Genomic DNA, 23,151 nt, shown 5'->3' on the forward strand with positions numbered 1-23,151 from the left:
AAGAAAAGGCGATGATAAATTTATATCATGCTGGGGTCAACATCAAGCTTCAGCGAACAGTTAATTCGAACTGTCAAACCGCGTATGAATTTGCTAACACACGCAAAACGATCGTTAACAGAGCTTGCATTGGAATAACTAGTTTCGAGCCATGCTTAAGTCCCCATCATCAGTTAAGAATGCAAGCTCCACTACTCAAGGGCGCAACATGAAATTTCGCCTGGTTGAACTGAATCACCTAGACCTCAATAAGTGTGTCAACCAAAAAATCATGCATAAGGTGCCAACAGCAGCTGACGCCAATAAAGGCATAGATCTTTTAAAAATGATAAATATTAATAAATTATAGAAGTGATTGGCTGATAAAATAAAACCAAAGATATCTGTCGCCGGTGGTATCCACACCAATTAGCTCCGAATTTCATATACCCGTGCTCTAAATCGGAGCTACGTCGCTCGCTATTTATTCTTGTTCTTTTTTAGGTATCTATGTTGCGTGATCGTATTTTTGAGAGAGCTCGCCAGCGCCACCCTTCACGATAGAGACGTGGAATGTTTCTGTGGTGCAGCGAACGCCACGTTGAAAGTGATGTATTACTCTAAACAGATTTTCTGATCAAAAAATTTGAGACACATAATACGCCTTTGTTCTCGTTAACCTAAATCGAAATAAAAAAATATTTGTTATGAATAAATAGAAACCAAACTTTTCCCGGTTAGCTGCGGAAATTAGATGATCCTTAAGAGATAATTTATGTTACTGTCGCACCATCACGATGACAACAAAATAGACTACCTTGTGAAATTCGCTATCCCTAACAGGAAGGACGCAGATCGCATTAGAATTGGAATCACAGTGAGCCGCATGCATACGAGTAATTCTTATATTGTTTCAAAACGGTTTCTGAGCTTAATGGTACCAAACCAGCCCCCTCAGCATGAGTGCGTGGTGAACGCCAAGGAAGTTAACCAGAATGCTGCGACTCAAACGCGCGGAGAAAGTATATTTGCCAATACTTTACAGCGCCATGATGCTAGCAAATCGCTCCTACCGTACAGGCACATGTCTAGAGATACCGCAGCTCCGTTGTCCCCAAAAGGATGACTGCACGGCAGCTCGCTATTCGGCATAACATAGTCACATGCGAATACCGCTGTAAAGATGGTTTTTATTGGAAAGCAACAAGAAAGAGAGAGAGAGGTAGAAGATAGAATACTCTCCATCGCTTCATAATCTCTCCTTTCACTGTCGCCACCGTAGCCCGACTTTCGTAGCATCCGCCACGGTTGGCCATCTCAAAAGGAGGGTGTTCCAAAATAATCGTTCGAGGAGCACTATAGAGTGCAATAGAAAGCTCGCCTGACGACGAGGCAGGGAGAGAATTGCATGGTAAAATTTAGGCACACAGAACGAGGTGCAGTTGGTAAAGAAAAACCCCGAGGTTGCGTTTTAGCTGCACATATTTTTACGTAAAGAGTTAAAATAGAAACATTAAGCGAGAATTTAAGAAGTGATGTTAGACGAACCTGGAAGCTCTTTTGCGGGCAACTAGTACCACAGAGGGGACAAGCGGGCAAGAAATTTGGAGAGACCAGGAAGTAGCGTACCCATTATGTCGCCTTACATTTCGAAAGCGCGAATTATGAAGAAGGATGACTCTGTGGGCTGTAACGATTCTTCGCATCTTATTTCTGGTGCTCGTTATGGTGTAAAGGAGGCTATTGTGTCGCTGTTTCCTCACACTCAGTTACCACAAAAGCTGTAGTCTCAGTGAGATGCGGACAAAATGGTCGGCGTGAAAACTTTTAAGCATCAGCGATGCGTAACAGATTGACGGGACCGGAAACAAGCACACTTTGTTGAGTGGGATATATAAAGGTTGGAATTTGTTACAATATTTAAAGGGCACTACTCTTTCCGCTTCCGTTCACTATTCGTTGGAAACTGTCGCTTTAATGCCACCGCGGTGAGGCATTTGCCAGATATGGGCTTCAAAGTGTAATGTTTTAAATTCTTCTTGAACCAAATTTGGGTGTTCTCCTCATCAAGCCTAATTTCCTCATCTCTTGTATGCAGTGATAAAGATAGTCAAATAGTTTTTTAGCGGTAAATCAAAGACGCGCTTTTAATGCCTAAGCTTGGGTAGCAGCAATGAATTAGCTCTAGTCTCTCCTTGCAGCGCTGCTACTGCAGCGTTTGTGGGCGTCCGAACGCCTTCATAAACGCTGTTTGTTCTTTTCCCACAAGGCGATCGGGTTTGTTTGGATATATAGCTCTAATGGGCGCATTTTTGACTTCACGGTATACGTTTTCTACAATAAATGAATGAATGGACTATTCGAAGAATAACGTATGATAGTCAGAATATACGGGATTGAAATAATTGATAATTTTCAATATCCTCAGAAAACGTAAGAAGTTTTGTTTATATGAAAAGGAAAATTTTTTACAGCAATCGTTATTCTTGAAAGAAATAAATATTGGTCGACAGAGAACGTCTGAGAGCCCTTCTCAAAGACAAATTTTGTAGTAGCTATTTCCTTAAGTTTGTTTCACAAAGTATTCATTTTGACACTATACGCCTTGTAGTCAACTTTACGTTCACGGCATACATGTTAAATTGCCTCTTTTGTTTGTTTTGTACGCACACTGTTTTTATTAATTCTGAAGTGAAAATATTTATGCAGCATGTGAAGTAGGATCCAATAAAATATAGGTTGTCTTTTTCATTTCCTGTTCATTTCTTTGATAAATTCAATCTCACAATGCTAGAAAATTGGTCATTTAAGCAGCGAAATCATGAGATGCGTGTACCGTTCTGGAAATATTATAACATTGTTCAAAGGTTTTGTTCATACCTATTTGTTATAAACTTTTAGCTTGCGCAACACATTTTCTGCAGCATAAAAAGACTGTAGATTACCTCAAGGTTTTCTTGTGGTGCCCATGATTATTTTAAAAATTAAACATAGAAAAAAATGCGCAGAACGTATATTGTCGTAGAAGCCTCTAATATTATTTTGGTTGCCCTGCATAGCGAATTCGGAAATATCAGATTTATTTAATTCATTTGGCACTTTTCACTTTAGCCAATTTGCTTAAAATTGTTTAAATGCTTTTTTAGAAAAAGGATTTTGAGAAGTACACTTTCGTGAGGGTGCTAAAGGCTCCATTGTTTCTCAATATTGTATGTTCTGTTTCAGGTGTCAAGACAAAATATAGTGAAGTTCCTTGCCTCGCACCTGAAGTCACTTTGTAGCCCTCCGTTATTCTTTTGGCAAGCGCATGATTCCTTCCGAGAAAAGATCGATACTCCTTGATTTGTAAAAATTGTCGTTGCTCGGTAGCACTGAGGGGAATTACGGAATGTCAACAACGTAAACCAGAAACTGGCTTTACTACTAGCTGGATGAGGCTAATATAAGAAGAAACGGCCTGACAACCACGAAAATATTACCATGGTCTGGAGGCCAAACACAGTATATCGCCGACAGACACAGTCCGAGCCTTTTTTTGTGCAAGGAGAGGTTGGCGGCTCGAGAGCATACGTCTACCTGAGCGGGAAGCAAAGAAGGCGGTTGGAAAAGAATATGAGGAAAGGACGAAAAATTATCTTTTAGATGTCTTTTAAGAAGAGAATAGTGAAATCCTAGTCTTGGAAAGCCTAATTTCGTAGCCATGATGAGTCATGCCTACTCATTGTAGTCATAGTTAAGCATTTTTACTCATCTTCAATTAGTTGCTGTCTTTTACAAGTCATCGTTTGGCATATTGGTCGTTTCGTAGTCATTAGCAGTCATAATGTGTCATGCCTAATATGGTAGTCAATACCACTCACTGCAAAGCCTTTTTACTCATTTCTAATCATTTGCGTTCATTGCAAGTTGTTTGACATACTGGACACTTCGTTGTCATTACCACTCATAGTGAGTCAAGCTGAATATTGAAGTCTACCATTCATCGCAAAGCATTTTTACTCATTTCCAATCAGATGCGGTAATAAAAGTCAACGTTTGACATATTGCTCATTTCGCAGTCCTGATGAGTCACACTTAGTCATTGCAGTCATTAGCACTCATAGCTATGCATTTTTACTCATTGCCATCATTTGCGGTAATAGCAAGTCGTCGTTTGACATATTGGTAATTTCATAATGTTTAGCTTTCATGATGAGTCACACCTAACGATGTAGTCATAACTACTCATCACAAAGCATTTTCACTCATTTCCGATAGGGTGCAGTCATTACGAGTCGTAATTTTAAATATTGGTCATTACGTCATTTTTAGTCGTTTAATCATCATCATTAGTCATTAGGATTAGTCATGAAATATATCGATATCTATACCTTTTATTCATTACATTTCAGCATGAGTCGTTCTTGTTCTTAATCTTCCTCCTAACACGTCGCCATTTGCGAGGGACACATCAGCGCACAGGTGCGACGCACAGATGCCATGCACAGATCAAACCACAGCTCTCGGTCACTGATGTTTGCTCCATGAGCCTAGGCTCACGGAAAAGAGAAAGCGACCATCGGAATCAACAATTACATAAGGTCCCTCTTCTATGGAGTGCAGGCTAAGGACAGAGAGAGAGAGAGAGAGAGAGAGCAGTGAAACGATTCCTAACAAGCGCCACAGGTATTGTATGCTGTGTCCGTATTGTTCCTCTCTGCCGGATATGTTCCTTGATTTCACTCATCTCACTTTATCTTTCTTGACGACCATACGCCTTCATTCAATTCTGGAGAACATTTTTTTTTTACTCGGTGGCCGTCTTACAATCGACCCGCTCTGTAGTCGGGAGCAACTGAGTCCGTGTTCGTTGAGCCTCCGAGAGATTGACTCCGTATCTTCTCGATTGCTTGGTTCCTGCACACGCGTCAATGCATTGGACACCTACCACGGTTGCCGAGCTGTTCATTTGCTATGGGCTTCGGTGCTGGAAATAACGAGGTGTCCCACTGAACGTCACGGTGATAGGTGGAAAAGAAGTGACCGCATTTCATGAGGGGTGAAACGGGCCTTAATGCGGAAATAACTTAGGAATAAATGACAGATACCATGTAAATCGGATCAGCTTGAAAGAGCAGAAACGATAAAAAATGGGAATAATTCGAAAATTTCGCCTGAAACCAAGTTATTTTAAGATTACATAATAGTCAACCTTTTCTTTTCTTTTCCTTTCCTCGGAGACTAATTTTTTTTTGAGCGGTGGTTTGACGTGTTCGTTCCTTTTGTTTCATCGACGACGAGATACATCAGATGACGGAGGAAATCGCATCTTTCATACGAATGTTGGCATTACAGCTAGCGCTACCCAGTGATACAGATGGAAAAGAATTAAGTTTTAAGAAGAGTAATTGAAAACTAGTGATCTCCGTGTTTCTACTTCCTTCGGTTCAAGCGAGAAGTAACGAATAAATGCTGTTGGCATAAGGTAATGTCACGTAGATTTTAGAACCAAAACGTTCACGGACAACTAAAGGAGACCATGCATCATGTGTTTCGAATACGTGTGGAATACTTCCTTAATGTCCCCTACCGCCAACGCCTACCGCGAGGCACAATGAGAAAATCAAGTGATAAAGTTCGATAAATGTTGGGGCGTGTTTGTTTTTATAGCGAAAGCAATACTACTCACATTTTCAGCCCTTCGCATAGCCTCGGTCGGTAGGCACGTTTGACCTTTAATGACTCCAGATGGCTGTGACGTCATACCAGCTGCGAGAGATTGGCTACCAAGTAGAATCGTCAGGTGGCGGCTGTCGGTTGGCACGGCGTGCTGCAGCTGGAGCCGCACTGCTACCGAGTGGAGGCACTGCTTTCACATTTTACTCTCGCAGTTGAGAGGAGGAGGAGGAGGAAAACGATGGGTATATCAATGCTCGGGCTTGCTCAGCTGAGGCACTCGCTATGCATTCTGATAAACAGAAATAAAAGTCACGCCTTCTCGATGAAGCCAGGAAACGACAGCAGGCTACAGAGACAGAGGAAGAAGGGGAACAGCGTCTCGTTCGACGACGCGCTCAAGATGCAGCTGGACGAGCACGTCGCGCTGCTCTTGAATTGTCCTCAACCGGTGACGACTCCTAATGGCATGTAAAGGACGCTTTGAACAGTGAATACTTTTTGTCGACGTCTTCACTCAGCGGTCAAGAACGTAGGAATGCAACTAGGCGGCAACGACGGAAGTCTCACTACTTCAGTGATCACCGAAGTGCCTTCATAGGTATAAACAATAAAGCTAAACAATAGTGAACTCCAATATGTGCCCTGTGTTAATCGTACGGTCAACAGGGTGCACCACAATTTGCTACCCTACGAGCAGAACTATAGCGTAGCCATGCTATTATTGCTTTCGTAATCTACCGGGCTTAACTGAAGCTAAGCCCCAGCTAATTTTTTCTTCTTTTTGTGCACAAATGACCACGCATTGTAATCTCAGGAAAGATAGAAGGTTGAGAATGAACTTTATCTTTGTGGTGTTATACGCGTGTCTCGCCTCGATCGAGCCGCCGTGGTCGAAAACAGCCCTCCACGCTAGGCCTGGCCGCGGCTAGAATTAGTCTGCTGTAGCCAACGTTACGTCCACTGATTATGGCCGAATTGAGGGGAATTGTTTGCCTTATTTTCCTTGGAACAGTTCCAAGCCAAGAGGGGATTTTGTAAATATCTCCACAAGCGTTATGTATAAGTGAAAAATTGCAGTGGCCACATCCTAATTTGTTAAGCTAGGTTTGGTTTTCCGCTCGCTTGCATTTACGAAATAAGGTTTTAAAGGAGTGCACATTTCTTACGCTTATTTCGGTGGTATTCAATGCTATTGCTGTACGTTAGTGAGGAAGAAGATGCAAGAGTGGACAGCGATGGAGCTCGGTATGTACGGCCTTGAGCGAGTTTGTCTCCTGTCTCGGTGTCCTCTATGCCGTTGTGAACTAGGTTGCCCAAAAACGCCATATTGGGAGTGTGTGCGTTCACACGATGTGGCTCTGAGATTACGACGTCGCGTTTGACTGATGTTGATATGATGACGGGACGATGACCTCAGACAAAATGGCCCATACCCACGGCAGGGGATTGGCCAGGATGCATTGTAGATTATAAATATATATGTTCAAGGACTGCAGTATTCAGATAAATATGGATGTTTAACTAGAATTTGGAAAAATAAAAAGGAAAAGAAAAATTAATGAATTCAAACTTAGCATAGGAATCTACCTGTTGAAATTATGTAATCATGAATAAAATCGCACACTGGTTTTAAAGGCATATTCCCTTACGCTTGCCCCGAAGGAGAGGAGAACTGGAATGGTTAGTGGAAGACCTATCTCGACGGCGTCTCTCATAGCCTGAGTTGCTTTGGGACGTTAAACCCCACAAACCAACCAACCTTAATCGAGAGTCGTTGTAAATTTTGCCGAGGTATGCGAACCTCCAGCAGAAGAGAACAAAATGATCCATGGATTCAATTTCTTTGCAAGATTCACAGCAGTTAGTAGCGGATAGCCCCGAATGACATAAATACAGATTTAGTTTCGGTAATCTGCAGAGCAAGAGTCATAGACACTTTTACTATTTATTGCTTAGATTTTCTTCATCGTTTGTTATATCTGCCGCACCTGAATAGACCTTATTACACCGATGAATAAACAGTGTCACCACCGATTGGTTTTCCTGTTACGATTAACATCTTTATTTTTTTCTTTCTGGCTCATCTAAAGCATCACATGAAGAAGAAAAGCATTGAGTTGTTAATCCACGGAAAAGAACTTCTAGTCGTGTTTCTGGTACATGTGACGCAGATGAAGTTTTGTGCTTTTTAATCCTGGAACCAAAACTACAATTAAGGGAACGCCTGACATGTGGGTAGCAATAAATGCTCTCCTGCTGTAGCCGCTACTGATCGCTGAAGTTAACTGGTTACGATGCCTAAACTAAGAACGAACAAACAAAATAAACGCGAAAATGTTAAAAATGGGAAAAACGCAGTTTTTGTCATCCTGAATGAAGGTAGAGTTATTATCCTGGTGCTAGCTTGTGTTTTTATTCTACATCATGAGAAGAAATGTAATGGTTTAAACGTATGTTCAAAAGGGAGCTGATAGAATGTATAAATACATCGGTTCAAATCTTGTCACCAAGTTAGATCGAGCAAAGTTCGATAGTTTTCAAAGAAAATCAGAAGCGATGTTCACGTGAACGTCCCTTACTAAGAAACCTACTAACAAAGCAAACAAAACATGGACAATCTGATCTGGACAAAATTGTGTTTAGTGTGCCGTACAAAGAGAAACATTGTGCCACTTGTAAAAAATATCTCAAGTTAAAGAAAGCTTCGAAGTTATTTACTCAATAGTGGCGATACTGATAAACATTGTCAGTGAGTGTATGGTTCGGTGTGAACGGCTGGAAGCCGATTTATTGTCCATTAAGGACAATTTTGTGGTCGTCGATGCATTGAGCCGCCTGATAAGTCCAGAAAGATCACGGCGCGGTGAGGGCAGCCGATGGCATCTTTGACGACATGAGAAACGACCATTAACAAAGCCCATTTCCTGAACGTCCGGCCATCTGCGTTCTTCACCGACCCATTAAAATCATGCTGTTTAGAATGGAGGCAATGTCCCAAGTAGGTACATCAGGGGAAAATTAAATAAATAAATTGGTTCACAGGAAGGGAAAAGCGCAGTAACTGTCGCACTTGCTCTGTGGACACCCGAACAGCGCCGTAAGGGAAGGGAGGAAGGTGGGAATGAAAGTGGAAAGAGAGAAAGAGGAGCCGTAGTGGAGGGCTACGGAGTAATTTCGACCACCTGGGGATCTTTAACGTGCGCTGACATCGCACAGCACACGGACGCCACTTCGTTTCGCCTCCATCGAAACGCAGCCGCCGAGGCCGGGATTGCACATCAGGGGAATCTTGCGTTTATACCCACAATATATATATATATATATATATATATATATATATATATATATATATATATATATATATATATATATATATAAATATATATATATATATATATATATATATATATGCTTCCTTGTATTTAATGTTTGCATTTACCCTAACACAGACGTGAATCTTTTGCGAACTGAACTTTACGCAATTGTTTACTTCTTGTCATCATAGATCTACCTTGATTTGCATAAGTTCCGCTTGATAACTCTACGCGTTAATGCTATTAACTTGCTTGAAGATATCTTCAACAGAATTTATCGAGGCAACTCCTGTATTTGGTAATGAAATGAAACATGGAAGCAACTAAGTCATGGAGAGCCTACAATGGGCGCCGATATTCATCCTAGACGTTCCGCGTTAGAGCCGGCCTTCATGCACCACAACGCAAAAACGTGTAGAGAACACCACTGACATAGAGGCGAGAGTGAGAGAAAGGCTTGTTGCGGGGAAGCGTGAACAGCCTAACTGGAGGTACTACGCATTTCTGGCCGGTACTGTGTCTCATTTAGAAATAGGAGTCCTAATGTCCGAATAGAACATAGGATGGCCAACACTATCATGCTGCACTTACTTGGGCAAGTGGAGCTAGTTGTAGATTGCATATTATAAATGCAATGCAACAATAATTTTTTTTGCATGCCATTTACGAAGACCTGGGGGACGAGTAAGCGGCCTTAAGCGCCTACGTGGGAGTACAAAAATAGAAGGTGAACGAGAAGTCACACCTCGCGGTTAGTCGCCTGCGAGACAAACGATCTGAAAAGAAAACTAGAGTGAAAGGCTAGATGGAAGGAATAAATAGCGAGTTAAAATAGACTCGAACTGCACACCATCTCGGCAGTGGGAGCAATCGCAAAACTAACGAAGGTGAAAAATTATGGCACCTAAAAAGGAAACGTCTACAAACGGCACAATTTATATATCCTGACAAAATATATCGTTGGTCTCTCTTATCTTTAGAAGCAGCGCTCTAATCATTATCGCTGAAGCATTAATCGGAACAAGACTCAGGCGCAGAAGTTCTACTATCTGCAGCCTTCTCTTTCTGAAAAACTCCTCACGAGCCATACTGTGAAATGATCCGCTGTAAAATGAGAACGATGTACGCTGCTATAATGGCGAACGTCGACAGCCAACAGCCTTGCCGAGCAATGCTAAAATTGGGCTCGGTTCTTCGATATGATATCGGACGGAAAATAAGCTGTTACTTCTTGTACAAGGGCTCTGCCGTGAACGTTTCCGGCTCTTGATTCTCGAGGCAGTCATTTACTGACAGCTTTTCGTCATCTCATTTTTCCACTTTATGCCGCAGGAGATATGTTGGGTGCAATTTTGCAGTTAATTTCGGTGCGATTTTCAATTTTGCATACTTCTTTCTCCACTTTATTTTTTCCTTGCCAGCTGTATGAGCTGTTTAGGATCAAAGCTGCTCTTCAGTGTTAAAGCATATTCCTTATATTAATATTGAAGCACAAATCTACCTACGGCTCTGTAGCAGATTTAAGGGCTTATCCGAGCGCTATTGCTCTTTGCTCGCGACACTGTTTCGAAAAAAGACTTGGGGAAAAATGGTTTCCGTTTTTGAAATTAATTTCGATACCTGCTCTAAGTATTCATAAAAATATGTCGGCGTAATGTTTGTGGTTAAAGATGATGTGAAGCTGGTAAATGTTCACACGCACGCACGTGATTCGAACACGGAGCAAACAAAGTTACTGGCCCAAATATGAGCCAGTTCCTATACAAGGACACATTTCGGTAGAAAATTCCAAAATAGCACACCAGAAAATAAATAGTGCACGAATAGTTTGGAGCACTGATTAGATCTCTTGCGAAGTCAAATATTGAGATAGAGGAATAGATGCCATTGCGGAAAATTAGCTATATGAAATAGAAAACAAAATAACGACTTTTCTTCCTGCGGAAACAGCTGGGCTCCGCCTGTGGCTGCTTATTTTTTTTAGAATAACTTGAGAAAGGCCAGGCGACATCAGCTTCGTACGCACTTCTATGTAGCACGCCGCTATACAAAAGGCGGTCTTTAGTGATTTTACTTTGCACAGATTTATTGCCCACTGTTCCCATCGTCATGTTTTCGGTGCTGCGTTTTTAGCCGAGGAGCCACTGAACGTATAGATGGTGCAGACACCCAGCGCTTTTTGATAGTTTCCAAAGCGTTTCTGGGCTAGTTGCCTAATTTAAGCTAGCACAGGTGCGAATACAGAGCTAAGCTGTGATCTGATTACGCACCGCTAGCGTATGGAATAAAATATCTGCACGGAGCACAAGGGAGGCCCTGAGATTTGTGCGGATAAACGAATTCCATTAGCAGCTTCTCACCGCTGTCGACATAATAATTTACAAAAATGACACCTCTTTTAGATACCTGTACCTGATGGTGCAAAGACGAGAAATACAAAAATGGCTGCGGCTTAGCTCAGCTAACTGTGGTTATGCAAGCGGAAGCTTTGTTATCCCCTGGTTAAGCCTACGTTCAGCTTAGGTTAAGCCATGGTAGACGTTCATTACTAATTACATATTTCCCTCGCCGTTGAGCAAATTGGCAGATTCAAACCGGCTGAACCTGGTTATATGTAGCGAAACATTGGTTAAGTTTTATTTCTGTTTTCTTTACTTGCGTGCGTACTTGTGTGTGTGTGTGTGTGTGTGTGTGTGTGTGTGTGTGTGTGTGTGTGTGTGTGTGTGTGTGTGTGTGTGTGTGTGTGTGTGTGTGTGTGTGTGTGTGTGTGTGTGTGTGTGTGTGTGTGTGTGTGTGTGTGTGTGTGTGTGTGTGTGTGTGTGTGTGTGTGTGTGTGTGTGTGTGTGTGTGTGTGTGTGTGTGTGTGTGTGTGTGTGTGTGTGTGTGTGTGTGTGTGTGTGTATGTATGTATGTATGTATGTGTGCATGTGTATGTATGTGTATGTATGTATGTATGTATGCATGGATGGATGGATGTGGATGGATGTATGTATGTATGTATGCATGGATGGATGTGGATGTGTGTGTGTGTGTGTGTGTGTGTGTGTGTGTGTGTGTGTGTGTGTGTGTGTGTGTGTGTGTGTGTGTGTGTGTGTGTGTGTGTGTGTGTGTGTGTGTGTGTGTGTGTGTGTGTGTGTGTGTGTGTGTGTGTGTGTGTGTGTGTGTGTGTGTGTGTGTGTGTGTGTGTGTGTGTGTGTGTGTGTGTGTGTGTGTGTGTGTGTGTGTGTGTGTGTGTGTGTGTGTGTGTGTGTGTGTGTGTGTGTGTGTGTGTGTGTGTGTGTGTGTGTGTGTGTGTGTGTGTGTGTGTGTGTGTGTGTGTGGATGATGGACGGATGGACGGATGGACGGACGGATGGATGGATGGATGGATGGATGGATGGATGGATGGATCCTCTCATTTTATAAAATGTGACTGTAAATTTCACTCAACAACTATAGAGGACATTTGCCAAATGTGATCGTCGTCAAACGAAGTTTAGCTCCTGTAATTTTTTATGCCTTGTTGAATTTTAATTGCTAAACATCGGGGAAAGCTTTGTTAGTTTGTGTCGAATAAAGTGCAGGCTGTCCTATGATAGGTGAAGTAGTTCGCCGCAATTTGATGGTCTGAAATTTCCAGGTCACACCCATGCGGAAACTTGTAGAAAACAAGGTCCAAATCGGTATTCTACTTGGTCGTTGCCATATTTTAGCCCCTCTCTCACGACGAGCCTCTCTCTCATCTTCGGGTTAAGCTCCTAGTCCGGCACGCTTCTCTTGACGGTCACAAACAAATATTTGTTCCCGGCGCGGAACACCTGCACGGTGGACATATTCGGCCTCACGTCTTCGATTCAGAGCCCAAGGACTAGTACCTTCCACTGGTTTTTCCGTAACCCCACGAAGCACCGAGGAGCGTCCATGCATACATCAGGAGAACATCGAGTGAAGTGGTTAAGCGCGCCTGCCGAGCGAATCGCACGTTCAGGCGCATACTTTGAAGATTATTTGTGCTCACACCGCGAAATCTGCGCCGCTTGGCTAGTAAAAGGCAACAAAAACTGAAACTAATGCTGTTTTGGCATTGCCAACACTTCTGCTCACCTTGAAAATCGATCTTGCTCAAAACAAAACTCTCTGGACCGCGCAAGAGCCCCTCTTGTAGAGCTCAAAGGCGATATAAATGTGAATCTAGGGGTCCTTAAACACTGGCTTTGTGGGTTGTAGATAGTACACTAGTGGGGCAGTTTGTTAAAGATAGACGTTCCGTGCAATGATATTTGCAGTGAAGCTGTGGTGAGGCGCTGATGATACTGGCGCATTCGCAGTACCTAGCTTGCACAGATGAATGAACTTGGATATAGAAAAAGCGCTTCCTGCACAGCGCGAGAATTCAAGGTCAAACGTGAAGAGTCAGATGACCTTGATGTTTAGTATGACAGAACTAAGCTTGTACTCTCAAAGTCCACAAATTGCAAATTGTCCCTCTGGGACAATTTGACAAGTGGGACTTCGTTAATGAGGCGAATGTAAGGAAACCTTATTTTAATCTCGGAATCTCTGACCAGCACATATAGGCTTATGCGCAACACCACTGTGAAATAACGGCAACTTATTCTCGTAAAGCAGACTTAGGTAAACACTAAGACGTGGAGTAAAAAAAGAAGCATGCAATAGTTAACACTGGTTTTTCGATTACGACAGAGCCATTAAACGAAATCAGCCGAATACCTTAATTATTACATTTCAGAACTGGATTTTGCGTCCAACTTTTTGGGGTAGATTGCCTGATTGCAAATAACTCCTCTTATACTCAAGCACGGGACATTAACACCTTTTTGCAAGAAGTTTCTTTGTCACTCCAAAGCTGCAGTGAACTCCAATCAGCACAAACTGGAAGAAATTTCTGTTCATTAAATTTCTTTAAGACCCGCATCAACCGTATTTGTGAAAAAAACCATATGGTTGCGACATTCTTGCGAAATATTTTCATCATATATGATGCATCCGGCAGCTAGGGGTGCTTTTTTGAAAGTATACACTTGCACATACGCAGCTCTTACTGAGCGGTGAGTACATTATAGACCAGCGAACGGAAATAACTTGAAAACAATATAATTCTTAGAGACCCCGACCGACAGGTTCTAAATAAAATAAGACTTGCATTCGGACCCATCTGCACCTGCGTTATTTCCTACAACATGTTCTCAACAGCACACCTTGAAACTTAAGCATAAAAGGGCGATTTTACTCCCCAATATTCTTGGACGTGCTCTATATACTCAGGTGCAGGAAAAAAGGCTTACTCGCATGGTTCGTTATTTTTTTGTCACTCATGCAGCAGTGCAGGATGTTGTGTGCTTTTTAAACTTTGTTCTCCTTTGCATCCAGGGCACCTTCGCTTTTTGTTCTGTTTTTGCGCCTTTGTCAGAGCTTTTATTCGGTGTTATTACTTCGTCATGTGCTGCTTTCTCAATCTAGCAGTTTTCTCTCTTTCTTGCTTTTGGAGTAGCGAAGTGAAAAGGTGAATAAGCAACAAAATCCACATCAAATATATAGAGCGTAAGTTCAGCGTGTGAATGTACAGATATAGTGTTTACGGAGCGAAGTCTGCCAGAGGCACAGTAATGCAGTTTCCAGACGATGCACCAGGACAACATTGAATACGGAACTTTTCTATCAGGTGTGCTTTTCTTAGAAGGGAAGCCATGAGCGCTGCGTGGCTGAGCATAAGAAATTTGATTATTCTGCTTTCACACCCTGCAGCAGCATGAATAATGGGGCCGTGATCAAACACAGTCAAGATGATCGATATGAAAAAAAGGAGACCGGCAAGGACTGTTGAGAGGAAACAAGGGCTGATGGAATATTTAGCCTGGCGCCTTTATTTTCTTTCAGCAAAATTATTTTACCTCATTCCTACTTGAAAGCTTTATGTTAAAAATGCAATAAAGGTTTTAGCATTGTCGTCAAACCAAAGTATCATTCAACGAGGATGGAGGTGCAGCAGGACTAAATAGCAAAAAGCAAGAGTGATCTCCCTTGCCTGGTCTAGGAGAATACTACATTAAAATAGCTTACTTTTACTTACTTTCAGTTCCTTTGCAAGCAATTTTATTTACAACCGTATTTTCAGTAGACAGCTGTAGACCGTTGTTGCGTTCTATTGTACGGAAAGAAATTACGATTAATTATGAGCGCTCAACCACGAAGTGCAATGTGAGAGTAAGGAGATCAGCCTAAGCTTGATGCTCTTTGGGCTAGTTGGTTAATCAATGACTTCGCTAACAGCGCAGGTAGAAAGAAGAGACGAAAATGCACAACAGAATAGCCTATTTCGTTCTAAGTCATACGAAAACACTTATGGCTGTCCTCTTTTTGCACTTTGCGTAGACTTTCAAGAGTCATATTAACAATCTTAGAGAGCCATGGCTAGCCTTGACCACCTAGTAAAGAGCAGAGACATTAGACTGCCAACCAAGATCCGTATAACTCATGCCATGGTCTTTCCAGTTGTGATGTATGGATGCAAGAGTTGGACTGTGAAGAAGGCTGACCGCCGAAGAATTGACGCGTTTGAATTCTGGGGCTGGATGAGACTCTTGAGAGTTCCTTGAACTGCCAGAAGTTCAAATCAGTTGATATTGTCGACCATAAACCCTGACTGTTCATTGGATGCTCAAATTCTAAAGTTAAAGCTCAGCTATTTTGGTCATTTGATGAGAAAAGAGGAGTCGCTGGAGAAAGATTGGATGTTGGGAAAGGTTGAGCGTCACCGGAGAAAGGATAGGCAGCGAACCCGATGGTTAAATGGCACCCTCGAGGCGCTGCAGATGAAGTTATGCGATGTTAGGAAGATAGTGAGAGACCGGAAAGCGTGGCGTGATATGGTCCATAGGGTCACGAAGAGTCGGACACGACTGAACTACTGAACTGAACTGATTAACAATCTCAGATTCCTTGCGCTATTCCCCGAAACCATGTTTCAAGAAAAAAAATTGCCGACGATTACGTTATTTCCTAATCCGCAATTCGAGCGCAGCTCATCAGCTGTTTCACCTTTTTTGACAGACTAAGGCAAAGATTTCGAGCAAGACATGTATATCCAATTACAGACTTCTTTATTTTTCACACATATTCCTTCAAAAAGCAATTCACTAACAGTTCTTGACTGTCATGAAAGAAGCTTGGTGGTCCCAGAAATGAAGAGAGCAATTCAGCTCTCGTGAGGTTGCGGGAGGCAGCGCGTGTGCCCATACGAACGTTGCGCGACGAACAGATAGCAGTGACTTACTGATGCCGCTGACGCCGCTAGCGAGTGAAGAGAACGTGACTGCGTTTCGGATTGTGATGCACCACCGTGATCCGCTGACAACGAGCTGGCGTTTCGGCAATCGGAGAGGACGGGAGGAGCGCAGCAATCATGTAACACGCGCGGTCGCCGCCATGGAGGAAACCGGAGGGAGGGGGGGAATGAGCGCGCCGGCAACCGGAGAGCACCCTCGCTGCCACGCAGGAAGAGAGAGGGGGGAGCACGCGCTGCCCCAGCTGCTGAGCTGGTTACAGGGACAACGCCGACGCCGACGCCCATGCCAATGGCGACGACGACGCGAAACGGAGGAACGGGCGCCAAAGAGCTGCGCTGTAAAAAAAAAAACAGATGAAAAGATCACAACTGCTCCCAGAGCGTCCATCAGAGCAATGTAAAGGTTCAGCTAAATCACCCTGGCCAGCATATATATTTTTTTTAATATTTTTTTTTACTCCTGGCTATCCCTCATTCAAGAAGACTTGAAGAAAAATCACAACGCCATGTCCTAACCGTAGGCCGGCACTGGGGCAATTCTGCAAACGGATATCATTTCCTGTATGAGCCAGTTTTGTGTGTGTTATTCACTGGAGAAGGCGCTCGAGTAGAAAAATTTGGAGTAGCAATTACGGTAAAATACATATTTTTTTCCTTTATCATAGTGACATTACTTGCTTATCAGCGTGTATTGGTCAAAAGAAACACAAGTTTAAACATGATCTGTTTTTTCATACACTAGTTGCTTCTCTTCTGCACCCTAATCAGTATGAAAAGCATGTATGCTAATGCTACACAGGAATTGCTTCTAAAAATAAAGATAATGAAACTCCAAGTTATCAGGTGAAAAGCGCGCTGCCTCTTTGAAGCTTGTCATAGCTTTATACCTTCAACATTTCTGTTGATTATCTTTAGCGTATGCCACTTAGGAAATACCACAACTCTTGCAAGACGTAAATGAGTGCGTTCAATGTACTCAAACAAACTTATTACTAGCTCTGCTGTCTCTACACCTTCTAGATCCACACGAAAATCTAGCTATACCCACAAGCATAGCCCTTACGCGCATGTTGTGCAACCCAGTTAATTCAAATATTATTGAACATGAAGATGCAGTGTGTGGAATCTTCTGACTGGAGATACATTTGCGGCTCTGGGTGGAGCTACGTTTCAACAAAGCTTTATACAATTTATGTGTAAAGCTACGGCCTGCCACTAATCCGATCCTTGTTTCTTTCGGTGGAATGTTGTCTCAAAGTGTTCGGTAAACAAAGCAGTTGTTTTTAATTTGTTCGTAAGGGTACGTGCGACGCCTCATTGGTCCTTATGACTGCAGCATGTGCAGATGCGTAAATAATATTCTGAGAAAAATAGTGCGGGATTTCGTGGTATATTATGATACGGCAAGGTACGGTATGGTCATGTATGACATGATATAAAATGGGATTGTACGGTATGGTATGGCATACTGTGACGGGGAATAGTATTTTATGTTGACTTTAATGTCTAGAAGCGACATGCACTTTCAGGGACATCGTAGTGCAAGTTTGCGGAATAAATGTTTACTTGTGGTTCTTACGTATGCACTGAGAAGAAATACTTACCACATGCCTATTACGTAGCCTGCCCCAAAACAAGAAGGGCATGGTAATAGACCAATTTGCGTCCGTGGGATCCGGCGTAAAGGGCCCTAACCACAAAGGCACTATATATTTACGATGAGTGTATCGCACCAAGAGAACCTCTACAGCATTATTGGAATGAAAAACTGGCCTTTATCTGAATTCAGATGTCGCTGTACTAAGCTTGTTGCCAGAACATAGCAACATATGCGGCCCTACAAGAAAATCCTCCTGCTTCGATACTAGATATTACGTTTTTCGTGGAACGTGCAGATTCTTAGGAAACGAGGAGGAGGAGGAATATGAGAAGGAAAGGCAGGGAGGTTAACCGGTAAAGGAACTGGGTTGCTACCCTGCACTGGGGGAGAGGGGTAGGGGGTATAAAAGTTGTGGGTGAGAGAGGGATGGGTGATGACAGTACAGACACATCACAGACATGTCACACGTATCACGTCACAGTCATATCACGTAACATAAAAAATCATAGCCTTTCGATGAGTCCTGTGCTTTTCATAAAGCAGAGCAGTGCCTGGGAGGCCTTCACCGCAGACGATCGCCGTGGCCAGGGACCTAGGATCTTAATTTCAGTTAGTGGGCGTCCATCCAGACGCTCCAGCGCACGGCATAGACACTGTCGTGACTCGCTGTATATGGGGTACTCCCAAAGAATGTGGCCTATAGTCTCGTCTCACCCGCAGTTTGTACATGCAGGGCTATTTGCCATACCTATCACAAAGGAATAAGTTAGGAAACGAAATGTTTAATAAAACGGCGTCTTGAACATTGTGCCAATTGCATTTGCATCATTGTACTTCAATTAAGAAGCAATAATTGCAAGTCAACACGTAAGTAGGAGGTGGATGAGGAGGGGGCAGGTCGAGCGTGTTTTGAACGCCGAATGGCTGAGGTGATCATCGTGGCAGGTAGCGGAAAATGGCGGACGAAAGTATGTGTCTGAGCTAATTCAGTAGAAATGCCACTGAAATGAAGCTAATGTAAGAGAAAAGCTCAATTACAATCTAATAATATTTATGAAGTCCCTATTTTTTGTTAGAATACAGAAACCCCCTACCTATCAAATGTTTGTTAAAAAGACAAGATGTAACTATATTCTACATTCAGAAAGGAAACCACTAAATAAATCATTCTGAAAATTCAATTACTTTATGCATGAATGCTAGACAGTACGCACTGTGGTACTAAATAATCATGATTTCTTGCTGTTTGTCCCGTTATCACAGTGAAATTGATTCTCCGGGCATATTGGTTTAAAGAAACACAAGTTAAAACACGCTCTGGTTTTACATAAACTGATTCTCTTCTGAACCATAATCGATCTACAACATGAGTATGCTAATGTTACTTAGGACATGCTTCTAAAAATAAATGTAATGAAACACTAAGATATCATAAAACATGCGCACGCTACATCCTTATTGCTTGACGCAGCTGATTTCTGTCTAATATCTATAACGTTTGCAATATAGGAAATAGCACAACACTTGTTAAATGTAAATGTGTTTCTTCGAAGTACTCCAGCAAAGTTATTATTAGCCCTGCTTGCTCTCTACGTTCTAGATCCACGCGTAAGACAAGCTATAACCACAAGCGTAGTCATTACGTACAAATTGAGCTCCCCAGTAAACGCAAATATTATTTCACGCGAACATGCAGTGTGTGGAATCCACTGCCTGGAAATGCATATGCTGCTCGGAATGGAGCCGCTTTTGTACAAAGCTTTTTACAATATATGGCTAAATCTACTGCCGGCTGTCATTCAATTTCCATTTCTTTAAATGAAGTGCTGCCTTATATAGATTGTTAGCTAGACAAATCAGATATTTATAATATGTTCGTAAGAGTACGTATTACCCCTCCTTAGTCCTTATGACGGCAGCATGTGCAGATGTACAACTAAAGATGTGAGAAAAATAGTGCGAGACTACATTGTATGATATGATATGGCAAGGTATGGTATGGTCACGTATGGCATGATATAAAATGGCATCGTATGGTATGATATGGCCTGTTCAGACGGGGAATGGTATAGTATATTGACTTTACTATCTAAAAGCGAAATTTACTCTAAGGGACATCGTAGTGGAAATGTCCAGATATATATTTTATTTGCTGTTCTTACATATGCAACGGAAAAAATAGTAACCCACTAAAACGAGAAGGACGCGGACATAGTCCAACCAGTGTCCGTGGGAACCGGCGTAGAGCGCCCTAACCTCTAAGGCACTAGAGTTGACTGTATCGCACCACGTGAACCTCTGCGGCATGGTAGGAATGAAAAATTGGCATTCATATGAATCCAGATGTCGCTGCACTAAGGCCGTTGCCAGAACATTGCATCGTGTGCGGCCCTACAAGAAATCATTCGTGCGTCGAACCGAAATATTACTTTTCCGTGGGACGTGGATATTCTCAGGAAATGAAATATTTATTAAACCGACATTTCGAACATTGTGCCAACTGCTTTTGCAACATTGTACTTAAATCGAACCATAATAATTGCTAGGCAAAGGGTGGGATTGCGTTTGGAGGAGAGAGATAAGGAGGGGTCAGGACGAGAGTGTTTTGAACGCCGTCTGTCTCAGGTGACCATCCTGGTAGCAAGCAGAAAATGGAAGGCGAAAGTATGCGACTGAGCTAAATCAGTTGCGAATAGCCTAGATTCCTAGCCACACTCACTATATCCTCTATGTATGGTAGCAGCCTTGCGGTTGAGTAATAAATAGTTCAATACATATAAAGTAGCCGCCACAACCTCCTCCTGCCACGGTGACTATGTGAATGGTTAACTTGATAATCACCATTCGATAGTGTATTCAATGCACTTGCCATACCCTGCTCCTTCTAAGCAGCTATCCTCCGGGTAGTGATCGCGCTGCCGTTGTCCACTCTGCCCCCGCTTCTCCGCTTGCATGGTAACTACCATGCAGGTGCACATTCTTCAACTCCATATATACGCTCCTCCTTCCACGTAAGCCTGTATCTCCTCTTTCCCCGCCAATATCTCTGGTATTTCGTATTATGCTTTTGTCGTTAAATTCCCAATTCCACCACCTGAAGGAGGATTCTCACGGGAGAACCATAAATTTTCGTAAATTTTTCTGTTATGATGAACCCAATCCTTTGCTCAAGCATGTTGCACAAAGGTACAGTCCGGAGGACATTTTAGTTGAAAATATTTGCATAAGTTGATGTTTAGAAAAAAACATGCTTCCCCGGAAATCGAACCGCTACCCCTCCGATCCCTAGTCGAACGTGCAAACCACTTCTCTACGTGGGGGTGGCCACAAAAAGTTTGTAATCGTCCTTGTCTAGCGTACCGGTAATAGCAGCGATGTAAATGCCGATACAGTTAGTGGTAATGATAACGATGGTTGTAGCGCTGATAATGGTGGGCATTTAGTAGATAATGTTGATAGTAGCTATAGTGATAAGGATGGTTGTAGGAAAGACAACGGCGATGCAGTTAGTAAAAACAGTGTAAATAGCCTTTCGCATTTTCCGCTCTTAGCGAGACTTAAGAGATGTTCTGTAAGTTTGGATGCCTTACATATATACCACGGCTGCGCCCAAAACCCTGCGTAACGGCATTGCCAACGGATTGTTTTCGAGAATAGACACATCAAGCACTCCGTTTACTGTGCTACCGTTTGCGTCACCAAAGCACCAGAAGGCCGACTGGGCATGAGGAAACATGTGTCTCATTAACGTGCCATGAAATACTTGATAAAGTCATGATCCGATATAATTGTACTCGAAGTGATAGCAGCGGCATAGGCACCGCTGTTTCGTAGACAACGGCTGCATTGATTGCGGCCACCACTAGATTAGGCTTGTCTTGAATACACAGGACGAAAAATCGCAAGAACAGTGATGTCCGTTTTATCTGTCGGTGTGAAATAGGTTTAACATAGGACGAATTGTTTCCGCCCACAGGGTGCGCATGCAGTGATTGCCTTGAGAACATTAGCCGCTAAAGCCACTGAACGCCTACTGATTGTCGTGTTGTGATAATTTAAATGCGTAAATGTACTAAATGCATAACACATACCTAAACTGTATCTCACATGTCCATGGCACACTGCAAAACTTTGCTAAATTTCGTCTTGGTATCGCGCCCTAGTAATCCATGACACTACGCTTGGAACTGGATTTTCACGATACATGTATGTCATTCCACGAGGATGTTCTCAGTTCGATCTGAAGGAAATAACCCGCTTATATAAAGCATGAGGTTTCGAGTACTAATGAGGCGATGGAGCGGGCAGGAGGTGCAAAATATTTATTCAATTCGAGGCGGAAAATTCCAACAGCTTTGTGGTATCACGTCAAAAAGTGAGGCCAGGTACCATGATTGTCTCTTTAAAAGCCGCGGTCTCCTATTCATTGCAGCATAATTGGTATCACAATACACCTTATTATGCAGGTGTCTAATATTTGATCTCATGGAGAAATCACTTAACAATAGCTAAAAAAGTGTTAAGCTTTCATTTGAATGAAGCCTGTAAAGCTCGTTTCTCTCTTGTGATGAGAACTAAGCAGTGTGTCTAGAGGGAACCACGAACGTTATCAAAGTTTTGTAAATTTTTACGAACGTTCCGGTTACTGAATCTGACTAGGAGCTACCACTCTAAATGTTTAAAATAAATTGTTACAGAGAAAGCGCCTCTGTGTGCTTAGCGAACAGAGGCACCTATTATGAACCGTAGAGGATACGTGCTGACTCTTGTTTCACAAGTATTCCACTTAATCGTGTTATTAATAGTGCACCATGTCCTAATATTTCATGGTTTGTTACAGTTAAGCCATAGAGTCTACAAATTTGCCTTTGTATTTCTTTCCAAGCTACTGCATTTTCTTATTATAAACGTCTTCTATAACAATTTGAGCTGGAAGGTGTTGCCCATGCTGCTTTCTTTGGTGCTTATGTTGGCTGCGGTCAGCCGAAATGAGTTAAGGATAAACGAGCGAAACACGCAATACCGATAAAGGCACCGCAAAGCTGACATAAATGACACTGTAATAATAATTTTTTTTCTTTTTATAATACTGATAGGAAGTGATTTTCACACGAGAATTTGTATTTTGTCTTTGTAGGTCCTCTTCTTAAACATTCTATTTCATCATACGGTGTTGTACATTATCAAGACACGGTAACATTTCATCGCTCGATCATATAAGGGCATAGATTCATGTTACGCTTTTCTATCCCTTTGCAGCGCTGTTTTCGTCTTACTCTTCTCTGCTTGTATTTCACTGTACGTGAGCTGCAAAT

At 42.4% G+C, this 23,151-nt stretch overlaps 2 long non-coding RNA genes across 5 annotated transcripts in view; one reads left to right on the plus strand and one right to left on the minus strand.

The window, feature by feature from the left end:
- The window catches only part of LOC146191927 (uncharacterized), a 49,029-nt gene extending 43,226 nt beyond the window's left edge, over positions 1-5,803 (minus strand). For 3 of the 4 annotated variants that reach the window (XR_014706713.1, XR_014706710.1, XR_014706714.1), the window contains exon 1: positions 5,648-5,803. This is a non-coding gene — a long non-coding RNA (uncharacterized LOC146191927). Of the gene's footprint in view, positions 1-3,458; positions 3,556-5,647 lie in introns of all 4 variants that reach the window. The other variant, XR_014706711.1, reaches the window with a different exon arrangement.
- The window catches only part of LOC146191928 (uncharacterized), a 55,326-nt gene continuing 36,500 nt past the window's right edge, over positions 4,326-23,151 (plus strand). The window contains exon 1 of the long non-coding RNA XR_014706715.1: positions 4,326-4,644. This is a non-coding gene — a long non-coding RNA (uncharacterized LOC146191928). The remainder of the gene's footprint in view (positions 4,645-23,151) is intronic.

The sequence above is a fragment of the Amblyomma maculatum genome, chromosome 4 (genome assembly GCF_055883805.1).
Source record: "Amblyomma maculatum isolate TAMU_Amacu chromosome 4, ASM5588380v1, whole genome shotgun sequence".
Taxonomy (NCBI): Eukaryota; Metazoa; Arthropoda; class Arachnida; order Ixodida; family Ixodidae; genus Amblyomma; species Amblyomma maculatum.